Raw genomic sequence first — 14,039 nt, 5'->3', positions numbered from 1 at the left:
AAGCTCTGTGTCTCAGAACTCCATTCCTGAAGAATTCTTGGGAGAAGGATCAAAATAATGTTGAGGAAGATACGCTAACAGAAATTCTGTTGAGCAGAAAAGAAATTCTGTTGTGGAGGAAAAAAATGTGTAGATAAATGGAAATTATTCAAGTAGCATATTTACACATAAAACTTCTGCAGAAATATTATCCCAGTTTGGGAAGTATGCAGACCAAGAAGTGAACACCATCTAATATGTTGCTTCAGTATTGTGTATTTTAGACATGCAGTGTAAGTAAGAACTTCTGCCTTTTATTGGCCAAATTTCACTTGGGAGCAGGTGAATCACAGGAACATTGCAGGAATCTTAGGCCAAAGATGCTAACACATTAGTGATTCCCGCAGAGGACTGTCCACATTAGGAGTACCACTGTATTCTAAGGATTTGTGGCATTTTCATCAGACCCTGTGGTAACACAAAGTTTGAACTGTTTCCCATAGCAATTCCCCTCAAGGAACAAAGATACATCAAGTCATGCATCCATAGTCATCTCTGTTAGATGGTTCTGGTACATCTTCAGAGTTTCAGGCATCTGCCCTGCCACGTGTCTCAAACAGATGCTAGAGTGCCCAGAGGCACATTGTGTTGGCCATTAGCATAAGCCTTTCAGAAGCCAGCCTCTCCAAAGCATGTCCAGCAGCAGAGTCAGGAGATTCATCAACCCTGCGAAAGTGTGTGCCAAATACTTGTCAGAGGACAGTCATGTGCCAGGCTGTTTCTGGCAGCAATGGTACGTATTCAGCTACCATAGTTACCAACAATGTACTAATCACTTTGTGTGTGAGAACAAACTGTGTACAGAGCCAGCCATGCTTGCAAATAAACTCAATTAAGCCTTCAGTAGATTGAACTCAGTTGGACAAGTGTGCTCTGACCAACAATTTGTGCTCTGCTTTCTACAGCTAGTTCCTCAAAAGCGCAGTCACATTATCTTTACAGCTTTCCAAGTGTCTCCTTCTGACTAAATAGTGACCATTCTCTTGATTTCTTTCCCCAGTGACACAGTCTTGCCCTTATTACTAACTACTTTTACTAATTACTTCTTCCATATCCAAAGTTAGGCAAGAATTTTATCTTTCTAAAACTTTCTCCTCTCCTGCTGTCCTCAGGGCTTCATGCTGAAGCATGAAAAAAATGGTCAGGCAGAAATACCTCAATATTTCTATGAACCTTTGATGATAAATGACATTCTTCTCACTCTGTGGGCCAGACTGCTTGCTAGATAGTGTACCAAACACAACAAATAGAAACTCAGCATTACTGGCTTTGATGGTGTCTGTGGGAAAAAAAAAAAAAATTGCTTTTTAAAAGAGAAATATTACTTTACAATTCCAAATTTCATAACATATTGTTCCCTTTTAAAAGTTAATAATTAAATGAACATGTTTGTCGTGACTAAATAGCAGTGTGTGGGTATAACAGTCATAAACACCAAGGGATTCCTCTAGTTCTAGTGTAGCCAGATACAAGCCAGTGAAGGTGTGGACCAGCCATTGCAAATGGTTAAGGTACCTGTTCACCAAAGTGCCTTAGCCGACCATACCTGCGTTCCTTACATGTGGCAACTGTGCACCTGCATGGTGGCGGCCTAGGCAAATGTGCTTTGTTTTGCAGTTGCCACAAGTGAGGAACCAGGATTATGGTCTGTTAATGTGGCTCAGCTAACAGGATGCAACATTTTACACTCTGCTCATTCAGTGGATTGCAAGGGTCTGTTCATGACCAACACTGAAAGTGAGTCCAGTCATAACCCAGTGAGAGAGGGTGGTGGCAGTCGAGAAGAAAGGCTAGTTTGTTGTTTTCTTTTCTGCTAAAAAAGGAAGCTACTGGGGATACCCACCTCCCAGTGTTTTCTCTAAATGGTTCTTCCCTGTGAACAGGTCAGGTAAGAAAAAAGACTTGCTTTTTCCAGGAGAGGCAGAAGTTTCACCTAGAAGTCCCAGCAAACTCTGAATTTGCATGTGTTTTGGACTGCCACCTGTCCCATGTGGAAGTAGATGCACCATGCCTGCTCCTTTATGACTTCATACATACCATATGTAGTACCATGAATTAGATCCAGAGACCTGAAACACAAGCTGAAGTGCTCTTTCACCAAATAGCGTGAGGCAGATCTACCACTCATCAAGAAAGTGTGGAGAGAATGGAAAAGAACGTGTGTCCTCTTGACTCAGTCACTTCTCACTCAACATGTAAAGACCTGAACTTGGCAAAGTAGCTCAGAGCTTTTCTACATAGTAAAAAGATTCTTGAACAAAAGCTCACCAAGTGAAAATCCTGAGATTTTCTCAGGTAATAGTACTGTTTCTGTCTGAAAGGAACTTTGCTAAATAGCTGCAGTGATATAATTGCTTCATTATGAGCCTGCAATGAAATCTCTGTATGATAACTTCATTCATTGTTCTTTTTTTCTGACAGAAATGTAACCCCCACAATATAATAATGGTTTTTACATTTGGAGGAACCAGGTCTGGTAATTAGGTTTCTAACATATTTTCTGTAGCTTCCCCTAGTTTTCATTCTGCACACATACATGGCTTTTGAAAGTCATAATTATTCAACATGCATCTCTTCCTCCTCTCTCACCCTCTGGCTGTCTGGTCTATTTAGGTTGCATATTTCTGTTGTTGTGCTATGTTTACACATTGCCTGGTATTAAGCAAGTCCCAATTTGTTTAGCTTCTCTACTTGCTATTGTGATACAAATAATAAATAATTCTACACTTTCAAAGTTCATTATTATTTCAGAAGCTGTATGGATTAACTCTGTTTTCCTATTTATGAAAATACAGTTTTATTGGTTTTACCAGTGATCAAGGGCATTCCATGAGACACTGTAAAAAGCAGGCTTTGTATTTTACAAGCTTTGTAACATGCTACTATGAAACTGGGTAGAGTGGTCTAAGAATGGAGGGAAACCCCCTGGAATCATCTGTGATGTGTTAGTTTTTCTCGCCATTGCTGTTAGTATAGCTAGGTGCCTTGCTAATGGCACAGAGGTTTTACAGACTTATTAACACTGCTGGCTAGGTTCAAATATTTTCCTAGGAAGCTTTTATTCATCTGTGAAAAAGTCCTCTGAAGTCAACAGGAGCTGCACCTAAGTGACTTACTAAGTCTCTGTACCATTTAGGGTCATAATTCCTAGCATCCAACCAGCATTTTGAAAGCCAACACTGCTCCTTTGTTTTTATTCTTTAAGACAATTTTCTTCTTCTTTTTCTTTCTTTCCTTTTTTTCTTTTTGTTAGTTGCTACTTCCATTGAACATTTACACTCACTGGTTTTTGAATGAAACTGCAACAGCCCTGTTTTGAACTGCAAACCTGATGGACTCAGATTCTCACTGCTGCTAACCTGCGAGTCCCTGCTGCAGAACCAGCTCAATTTAACTATGTAATGGTGACAAGATGGCAACTCTTCATCTGGTAACAATATAAATCCCCATTGCTTTTTCTTACTTTAAGCTGTTCAAACCCATTTCTCTCTCTTCTCCCTCCCCTCAAAGGAAGCTGAAAAGGAATCTAGAATTCCTGAAAGTCAGAATAATTCCATTTCTGACTTCTAATAAATACAATAAGATGATGTATCCAGTATTAAGGGCATTTTGCAGTTCTGTGGTAAATTCTGTCCTCTCCATGAAATGTTCACTGGTTCTTAAACACAGGGATGTACCCCAATTCAATGCTGACCGTAGAACTTCAGTGACTTAATGGAACACATGCCACTATCTTCAGTGAGGCCAGTTTTTTACCTTGTATGCTCAGCTTCCTAACACAGTGCTTTGTGTGTCTGGGTCTTTTTCCTTTTTACCATGAACTTTCATATTCAGTTCCACCTTATAAATTTCAGTGTATTTTTTCCATTGACTTCTTTTTTTTTTTTTTTTTTTCCCTCCCAACACTGTACAGTGTTTATGGTAGCCAGTTTTATTTTGTTATTTAATTTTAAGCAAGTGAACAGAATCTTACTTAGCTGATGGATATGTAGTACTAAAAGCCTGCTTCAGGCAGTTTTTGGCTGTGCCATCAGTGACTCCATTATGATGCCTTCCTTGTTTATATAACTGGCAGTAAGTTGCATTAACTCATATATTGTTGGCATTTTTGTTCTCTTGCCAACCTGCTAGATTAATTTGGAATTGCTTTCAGTCCAAGGCCACCAAAGATTGATGGCATTTGTTTTGAACAGGATATTTGTATTCATGAGAAAAAAACAACCACCCTCATTGTCTGGACAGTGACTGTATGCCCTGAAGCATATGCTCTTTGAACTTGCAATTGGGATTTCAGAAGGTATTATCATTAAGTACGGGTATTTATTTCATGTCCATAGTAGGAGTCAGAAGAGGTGGGGCTCACAACAGAACTAGGTGATGTGCTAGGAAACACGTGCTGAACTTTTCCTAGACCAGGAATCCCACTAACTGCTGGCAGGGTTGTGAGAATTTCAGAAAGCTCTCAGGTCAAGCCAGAGGCACAATATATATCAAGGTGCATCTAAAAATCAACTCAAATGCTATCCACACCACAGAAAATGTGTATGTGCAGTTACACAGCTGGGGGGATTTTTTTATCACCAGGCCATCAGCCTCACTGATTCATTCTGGGGGAAGGTGCAATTTTGCATGTCCAGCTGCACTGCCAGACAGAGTTGCCCAAAACAGAGCGGGGGTGTCTGCACATGGCTGAGGCCAAACACCTGCCTTTTTATTCCTCAGTTGAGCATGCTTACTCATGTAGTGAATATTGAATTGTCCAGCGCAGGGCAACAAAGATGATTAAGGGAGTGGAGCATCTCCCTTATGAGGAAAGACTGAGGGAGCTGGGTCTCTATAGTTTGGAGAAGAGGAGACTGAGGGGTGACCTTATAAGCGTCTATAAATATATAAAGGAGTGTCACGAGGATGGAGCCAGGCTCTACTCAGTGGCGAACAATGATAGGACAAGGGGTAATGGGTACAAACTGGAACACAAGAGGTTCCACTTAAACTTGAGAAGAAACTTCTTCTCAGTGAGGGTGACAGAACACTGGAACAGGCTGCCCAGGGAGGTTGTGGAGTCTCCTTCTCTGGAGACATTCAAAACCCACCTGGACACATTCCTGTGTAACATTATCTAGGTGTTCCTGCTCCGGCAGGGGGATTGGACTAGATGATCTTTCGAGGTCCCTTCCAATCTCTAGCATACTGTGATACTGTGATACTGTGATTGACAATGGGGTACAAGTCATGTGGATGTTACCCATAGTGTTTGGTAGGAGAATGTTTTCCTGAAATGTAAATGGATGACAAGATCTATTCTGAATGCTAGTCTCAGATTTGCAAAAAGGAAGTGAAATCCCAATCTGTACCAAAAATATAAAAGAAAAGGACAAAAATGTGTGTATAGATCAAAATATGAGTAAGATTCACTTAACGGGACAGAACAGCATGAAGTTCCATGAATGCTAGAAGCCATAAATTCTAGTATCTTAGGGTTTCTATTGATTGGCTTCCCTAGTGTCTTGTAAAAAGTTTTTCTTGAAGTGGAGATGTTCACAAATTCTGTACTCTGTGTTTTCTTCACAATTTAATGAAGGGAAATAGCATACTGTAGTTTTCCATCTGGTAGGATTTCTCTTATCACTTGGGATACCTCTCGTAATGAACCTTGTAAAGACTTAAAAAGCTGGGACTTTACCTTTTTATGACAAACACACAAATATACACACCATGCACAACCTGAACTAAGGTAAGAAAACCCTTACTCAGACAAAAAAGAAGAAACTAGCACAAAACTGAGAAATCTCAGTTTTTCACGTTTATGTATGTGGGAGATTTGCCTTGAAAATGGGACTGTTCAATTGCTCAGTTGACATGATGAAAATCGTATCTGCCACAGGCAGCCACAGTCCTTTTTTTAGCAGCTTTATGTCTTTAGCAATATATGGTGGCAATAAGTTTTGCCAGATAATTGCACTGTAAATCCAAATATTCTCTGAATCTATATTTCCTCTCTGTCTTGAGTGACTGACTTTTCTCCCCTGTGGTATGAAATTGAGAAAACAACATTTAATCAACCATTTTCTTTCCCTTTACTAGTCCAATCTTAATTTATTTCCTTTCCTCATGAAACTATGCAAAACATGGTAAGCTTTCCTCAGATCTAAATGTTGGGCTCTCCTTAGCAACACTGCTGTCTAACATATCAGAGCATTAGGATGTCTAACCTGAATTAAATACAATCTTACTGCATCCACAGGCAAAAGTAAGGAATACGTATTTCTACAGCAAGAGGATATAAGACCTTAGAAGTTTTACTGCCAAAAAACAATTAAATAGTTCACCTCTATGAATTAATTGGTAAGTTACAAACAAATATTATCAAGTATGTCTTTCTGAGAAGTGTCAGAAGTGGGTTTTGGAGGTATTAGCCCTCAGTTGAAGTAGCTGCCATACTTTCAGGGTTTTACCTGTCAGCCAGCAGCAGGAGCAGTGCAGTAGGTTGGTAGTGGTGTAATGACCATGAGATGGCTAAAGGCTCCTTCTCACTGCAGTGGCATTTGTATCAGGCTTCCATCCAGTAAGACAAGACCTTAGATGGTCTTCATTATGACAATCAACACTTTGAATGGCACTTAAAGTAGTTTTAACTAAGTTTTATTGTCTGTGTTGTATTTCATGTTCCCGGAACCTCCTCTTTTGTGGGCCCGTCACAGCAGCACAGCAGGAGGAAATTGCACTGCAGAGAAACATCTTCCCTTGCCAACATTTAGAGAAATCTTGGGCCATTCAGAATTCAAAACTTGTACCTAAGTCTTACCTCCATCATGTTATGGAACTGCTTAAAGAAAATATTTGAGGTGAAAGTAATAAAAAAAAACACATTAATTTATACAAGTAGCTTTCTGTGAGAAATTGCAGGAATGCACACCTGATTTCCCCTGTAAATGGAAGCATTCAGCTGCTGCCAATTGGCGTACTCCTGCACTGCAATTTTAGTAGAGTTTCATCAATTCTGAGTAATTGCAAAGAAAAAACAGGCACTGCATAATAAAACTGAGTAGACACACTTAAAAATGAGATGGGTTTTAAATGAATACTAAATGTAATTCAGGTTCCAAATTAGGAGCCAGATCTTGGAGGTGCTCCAGATATTGAACTCCTATTGAAATTTACAACAACTTCAGCACATCTCTTATTAAAAAGCAATAGGGCTTTCACTGCACCTGAGTAGATTTTAACTATTCATTCCAGAACAGTTCATTCTGTAAACAAAGCACACTAGTGTAGATACTATGCATAAGCAAAACAAGTATGCTAACAAGTACAGGATTTTGGCAAGCTACCTACCCGTTGCTAAATAATATAATTGTTACTTTCTAATATCCAAAAAATTGTCCACTCAAGATGTTGATGAATTTTTTTCCACTTCAAAAATCCCTGACAAAGAGACTGATTACAGTGTGCATACATTAAAAGTAAAAAAAGTTGTAGTGAAAATGTGGAGGATAGCAGCAGGGAACAACTATATAAAATGTCCTGCCCATTTATATATTTAAGAAAACATTCCAAGGATTTCTATGCTAAATACTTCACTGAAACTGTAAATGGTCTTTTCCTCAAACAACCCACAGCCAAGCTGTACATGGCAAAGATGCCTAAATAGGGCTGTGCCCTGGAGGCTATAAGGATGTATAATTTTATAAAGTCAGTATGTACTTTGCTGCTTTGTGTCCACCACGTGATTGCTTCCCTTTTGGTTTCTGTATTTTTAGTCCTGTTGGTCCAAATACAAATTTGGAAGCAGGTTAATCACCACTTGTTTCACTGAGGCCATGTGCAGCCTACCCTGTGACAAAACCAAAGCCAGCTGAGATGACATGGTTGTTAACACACTGCATTGTCCTAAGGAATTCAAAACGGGGAGTAATGTAAGTGTACCACACAGTCTGTTGTTGTGGACTTTATTTTGGTAGTTTTATTTGGTAGAAGAAGGTCTATAGTACACCAAAACCAAGTGAATTGCTTCAGTGTGAGGAGGACTGGGAACAATATTCTGCTTCACAACTCCCCCAAATGTTTACAGTTTTGTCACCATCTGGTTATATATAGTAGTTCTATTTTGAGACCCTGTCCCTAAGGCACTTCAAGCATTGACAGCAAGATCTGGGCTTAACCCAAAATCTTGCCGAAAAATAGCTATCACAATTTACCACTGCAATGTGGGATCATGTTTAAAAAGCATTTAAATCTGCTCCAGCTATTCTTTAAAGGTATTTTTTAACCTGTGCATTGACAAAGCTAGTGCAACATCAGTGATGTTGAGAACAAGTGTGAACAACAGTGAAGATATGCTGCTGGCAACCAATGTAGCTCTAACCTGTTCCACATAGCTGTCAGAGCTTTTCCTGTAATATTGCACCAGCAAATTCCCACCACTCAGGAATAAAAAAACTTTCGGTAGCCTCCTACAAACATTTGTATATTGGTTTTGTAGGATACTTTACAAGATATTTGTAGTGGCAGGCTGGATTCAATGTGTAGCATATGTCAATGGGGGTTTGAACAAAAAATGTACTAACTCATTTTAGCCATAGGACAGACTGGCCTTCCAGTTTTTTTCTCCAAGCCATTCTAGATTTGGAAAAAGATGAGAGATTTCCTGGAAAGTGAAACTCTTTACCTATCTCCCATCCACTTCCTCAAGAATGTGGCATTTCTCAAGTACTTCCTCAAGAATGAAGAGGTACTTATGATGACATAATCCGTCAAAAAAAAACCAACCCCCTCCCCCCACCAAAAAAAAAACCAAAACCAAACAAACAAGAAAAACCCCACCAACACCCCAAAAACAACCCCAAAACCAAAAAGTAATGCAAGGTTGTATCCTAGAGGCCTTTTTCTATTCCCAGTGAAATCAATTTAAAAATTCCCACAGACTTCAGTGGAAGCTGGATTAAAGTTAATTTCAGAGGAACTTTAACAGGAGGATAGATGTCTGCCTTGGGCAAAAAGAGAGTGACTTTCAAAGTATCAAATTAGAAACATGGGGCTCATGTTCCATTCATTATGCCCAGGCAATCTGTGGGAACAGAACAATTGCTCTGGTCCTCCTTTACAAATTTCCTACCACTACTTCTCTCAAATGAAACTTAAAAAGAACACATACACAAACCAAAACCATCACCCTGTTCTCAAAGCTAAAAATCCATCCTTTCTTCCGTGCCTCTCTCTCTCTGTCCCTTCCCAAAACTCCCTCTGTATCAAACAGTCCTTCACACACTCAAATTTATAACCCAACAGGCGATATGCTTTTTCAGAAAGTGCCTCAGCTTTGCTAAGAATTTCATGTTTACTTGCCACCATCAATTACATGTATTTCACTGTATATTAAATGGGTCATGACTTTCTTTCCAGTATCTCAATCTAGGAGTGCACACGTATGCCAGGATAGACCTGGAATACAGCCACTATACCTGCTTCTTGTTCCTGGCTATACCTTGCTTGTTATACAGAGCTAACTGGGATTAGCAGCCCACTGGGTACTTGTAGGGTGCTTCAGCAGGTCCTATATTCAGCATGTTGGTGTCACAAAGCACGCTTACCCCACAGTGAAGACACAGCCTATTTGTCCCATATTAATGTTAGAAAATCTCGAAACTGTCAAATTTCAGTTAAAATTTTACAACTAGTGATGTGTATATGCCTGAATTAGATACCAATTTCTGTGGCTTTTCTGTCCGTTTGGAGTACATCCATATATATGACTACTGCATATACGGTTTTTACAAGAACCATGAACAGAATGTACGGAAGCAGGGAACAGCTAAGTTTCATTCAGTTCCCAAGGTGGTCAACTGCTTTGAAAACAGGGAGCAGGAAAACAGGCTGAGAATGCAATGGAAACTCAGGTTTATTAAGTATGATTACTGTTAGTTTTGCTGTTGTTTCCTGTTTGCCTTAGGCCAGTACCCAAAAGCCCCACTATGTCATATTTAAAACCAAACCAGGAAAATTCTCACATATTTAGAAATAGATCCTGCCTTGAGGAGCTCACAGTCAAGATAAGGAACAAGATGGAGCAAGTAAAATTAAGAAACAATCATGAAGGAGAAAGTGAGGATGGTTAAATGACCAGCTGGGTGGCCTTGGTACCACTCTTGACAGTTCCAGGCTACCCATGCAAAGATCCAGGTTTTTATTAAGATGGTCTGTTTCAACCCCATTTGATACTGAAAAAGTGCCTTTGTTGGTGCTTAGTTCATGAAGAACTATAATCCAAGGGGAAAATAAGAAATTGGCCATATGCATATTTTCCAGCATTTTCTTTTTCAAATTGTCTCTTTTGCTTATAATAATTTTTCCCTTAAAGTACTGAGAATTCACAAATTTCCAGTTAGTTCACACATGCATTTGTCTTCCAAAACCTCCAAAATGTGTAGACACTGAGTCCTCTGCACTGTGAGCTTTGTTCTACTGCACTGCTGCTATTGCACCATGCTACTTGCTGTCTTTCTGAACTATTTCATATTTAGAGTAAGCACATCATGCAGCAGACTGTAGCAACCCATGGACAAAACTTGTTCAGAGTGTGTTAGCCTTTCTGTCTCTTCTAAGCAGCCCTGACATGCTGTGTACCCTATTATAATGCCTAAGTGTGGATTATGTATGTAACTTTGTCATCAAAGTTTGAAAGTGACTTCTGTTTTAGAATTCAGGCTTACCTGTACCTGGGACATTATACAATCTCACCTGCACATACGGTATTTATTTATTTCCTGGTTTACTTGTTTCACAAAGATAACTGCTGGATCCTCATTTGGCAATACAGAAAAGAAAACTGCATTCATATATACTTGTTTAAGAGTCAGAAGAACCTACTGTGACGCAGGGATCTCAAAATGTAGAAGTGCCCTAAAATTAGCTTAGGCCGTTTGAATTCACTGATGCACAGCAAAAGATGTAAATTGAACAGCCAGGCACAGAATGTTTTCACTCCCATATTGTTAAAAAATTAGACTGTCTGACCCTGGCCATTCAAGGACTGTCTGATTGCTGTACTTGTATTCTCTACAAAGAATCTGGGGCTCCAGTAATTGTAAACTCCTGTGAGGGCATAAAAATGGAGAAGTACCTTACAGAGTCACTGGTGCACACTAGCAAGAGCAGATTTGCAAACAACAGTGTACAAATATAAACTAATTGTAAAAATAACTTTTGAAAACTACCTGTAACAGGGTAAATAATTCATTAAAAAACATCCCAGTTGATTTTCTTTATTCCCTTTTGTATCAGTGGTTCTGCTGTAATTCATTTTGTATTCTTGAGTCATTGCCAATGGTGCTATCTGTAGAGAAACAACTGAAGCAACTCCAGAGTCTTTATATGGCTGCAAGATGCTAATACTGCAAAGCTGCTAATTCCACAAGCTGACATTCTCTCATTTCATGCTTCCATTACCCCAGAGAAAACAACTATTGCAGAAAATGTTGTACTTAGCTCTATAATTTCTCCTCAGGCTAGCAGCAAGGTGCTTCAGAAAGCTGTGTTCTTAGCTACTGCTTCTCTACACATCTTTCCCAGTTGCCTCTTCACTCTGCTGTTAATGAAGAGGATTTGAAATCATAAGCAGTTACAGACCTCCTGAAGCAATGCAGAAGTGAAAGGAAGGTTGCTACTGACAGAGATGAATAAAAGTACCCGTGGGAGAAGGGAACTCTTCTTCAGCATCCTCTTCCAGCAAGGAAAAAATCTCCTTAGGTTATGCTTTTGACTGGTCTGAACTGAACGAACGTCCATTCTTTGATGATGCAAGGGGTCCTTTTTAGCCATAAAAAGGGAACAAAACCTACATTCTCTACCTTGTTTAAAACACATGTTGTGGTGGACAGGCAAAATGAACGCCAAGCATTCAGGCCTACAAATAAACTCGGCAAGATGGTATAGCATGTTGCTTCCATTGGGATCTCAGGAGACTTCTGTGGGCTTTAGCTTTCCTCTTTTTTTTTTTTCCCATTTTTTTTCTTTTTCTTTTTTTTTTTTTTCACCTGAAAATATAATTGCCATAAATCTAATACATTATTAAGGCTTTAGGCCCTCACACTCTCAAGTGTCAAACTTCACACAGACAAATTGTCTTATTCATTTAGCATGTTTGTAAATTCAAAGCTACTCATATCTGACACTGGCTGTCACATTGCTCTACCTTCTGCTGCTTGTCCTCACGCCTGTTCTGTAGCCCAGCAGTTAAACCCTGCCTACATGACTTGGCAGTCAACCTCCAGAGCTGCAGTTTCACCAAACATGTGACCTGTGGATATCTCCAGAATGACAATCTCCCTTGCAACAAAAAAAAGAAATTTTTCTTTATCCCCTCATATGGCAACAGTCAGATTGCCTTCAGTGAGACTGTTCACAAAGTTCCATGTAGACCGAAGTCCTGCTGTGCACAGAGAAGAAAACATGAAATGCAGATACTGCTGTGCATTGTTTCACTTCTCTGTCTGAGAGAAGACTTCAGATATGGGGTTTAGGATTTTATTGTTGTTAAAAGCATCAGTGGAGAAGGAAGTTGACTGTGGAGAAAAGTAACATTCATTCCATTCAGAATTAAACTGCTGAACATGAGAAGAGGCTCAGGATGTTACATGTTTTAAGGCTAAAAATGTCTTGTTACTACCCAGAAACTTTTGATATGCAAGAAATACTTTTCCTGCCTCATGCAATCTGACGTAGTTTATTATAAGTCTAAGTTTAACAAAGCTATTTTTATTTTCAGGAAGTCATAGTTTATACGGTTTAAAACATGAATGCATGGAAAACAGCCTTGGGGAAACTAAGCCCATATCTGGAAATGCAGCAGAGAATTCCTTGTGCCAATTGCCAGTTCAACAAAATCTCTTTGTAGAAGTTAGAACTAATAGTGTTCAGGCTCCCTACTTACTCAGCATTGTACTTCTCTCAGCAGTAAACATCCTCCTCTACTTTATTAGTGATTTTAGCCTTATTCTCATAATTGACCGTTTCTTAGAATTCTCCTTTCCTGTAATTAGAATTAAGCATCTCTATTATACAAAAAAGCAGACATGAATAAGATGCCTTCCAGGGAAAGTGTCACTTAGATCAAAGTCATGACATCTAGTCTTCTTGAACTACACCCTTGGCTCTGCCTTTTACTTTCTCTAAGACCTTCGACAAACCACTTAACCTCTCTGCATCATTTCTCCACCTGTAAAATGAGAATGGCAACACTTCCCAAGCTCACTCATTAACATTTTAAAACGTACCTTTGCAACTCACAAGGACAGGATGTCTCACGAAAGCCAGGTGTTAGCGCTTAGGCCTCGGTGAACTCAATACAGTACAAGGGATGGACACAGCCTTGGTCTGACCTGGGGGATTGTGCAGTTGGCTGGCCATGACTGCTTTGAATACTGAGACTAGTGGAGGTCTTCAGTCACTTACTGCAAAACTTGATTCGTAGGTTTGTAGATCTGGAATAGTTTAAAACTCCAAGGTAAAAAATAAAAGCATTTTTTTCCCCCCAGGGATTGAATCTCTTAAAACTGTCTTACGCTCATTTTTGTGGTGCATCTTGAAAATGAACATTTTTTTAAAGATATATATTTAAATCTTGATTTAACAATTTTCTGGAGTTAAGAAACATATGGAGGGGTTGGGGAAAGTTTAGGATTAAAAATGAAGGCTGATGATGAGAAGAGGTACTTGTTACTCTGCCGATCTCCTGTCCCTCTGGTTTCCTCTCCTCCTCTCTCCTCCCTTGTACTACCCTCCTCTGTTTTCATGTCTTCAGTGTTCCCTTGTGTAACTCCCATTAGCATTACATTTGCTGAAACATATTTTTGTCAAACACAGCCTGATGTTGTCAGCATCTGGTTAAGCCAACTTTGAACACTACCATTACACATACATGAGAAACCTGCATGTAGCAGCAGGAACCTTTGGCTCTGTTCTTACACCCCAGCAAGAGCACTGACTCTACACAGGTGAGGTAG

At 39.5% G+C, this 14,039-nt stretch overlaps 1 long non-coding RNA gene across 1 annotated transcript; it reads left to right on the top strand.

Moving 5' to 3' along the window:
• The first annotated feature begins 635 nt into the window (after positions 1 to 635).
• LOC134159156 (uncharacterized) lies at positions 636 to 11,999 on the top strand. The gene is made up of 3 exons (XR_009963054.1): positions 636 to 772; positions 3,293 to 3,469; positions 11,543 to 11,999. It is a non-coding gene; the product is annotated as an uncharacterized LOC134159156 (long non-coding RNA).
• The last annotated feature ends 2,040 nt before the right edge of the window (positions 12,000 to 14,039 follow it).

Source organism: Pezoporus occidentalis, unplaced genomic scaffold (genome assembly GCF_034315485.1).
Source record: "Pezoporus occidentalis ecotype Australia unplaced genomic scaffold, CSIRO_AGI_Poc_V1 ctg141, whole genome shotgun sequence".
NCBI lineage: Eukaryota > Metazoa > Chordata > Aves > Psittaciformes > Psittacidae > Pezoporus > Pezoporus occidentalis.
The sequence above is the reverse complement of the archived record's forward strand: the minus strand, read 5'-3'. Positions and strand labels throughout refer to the sequence as shown.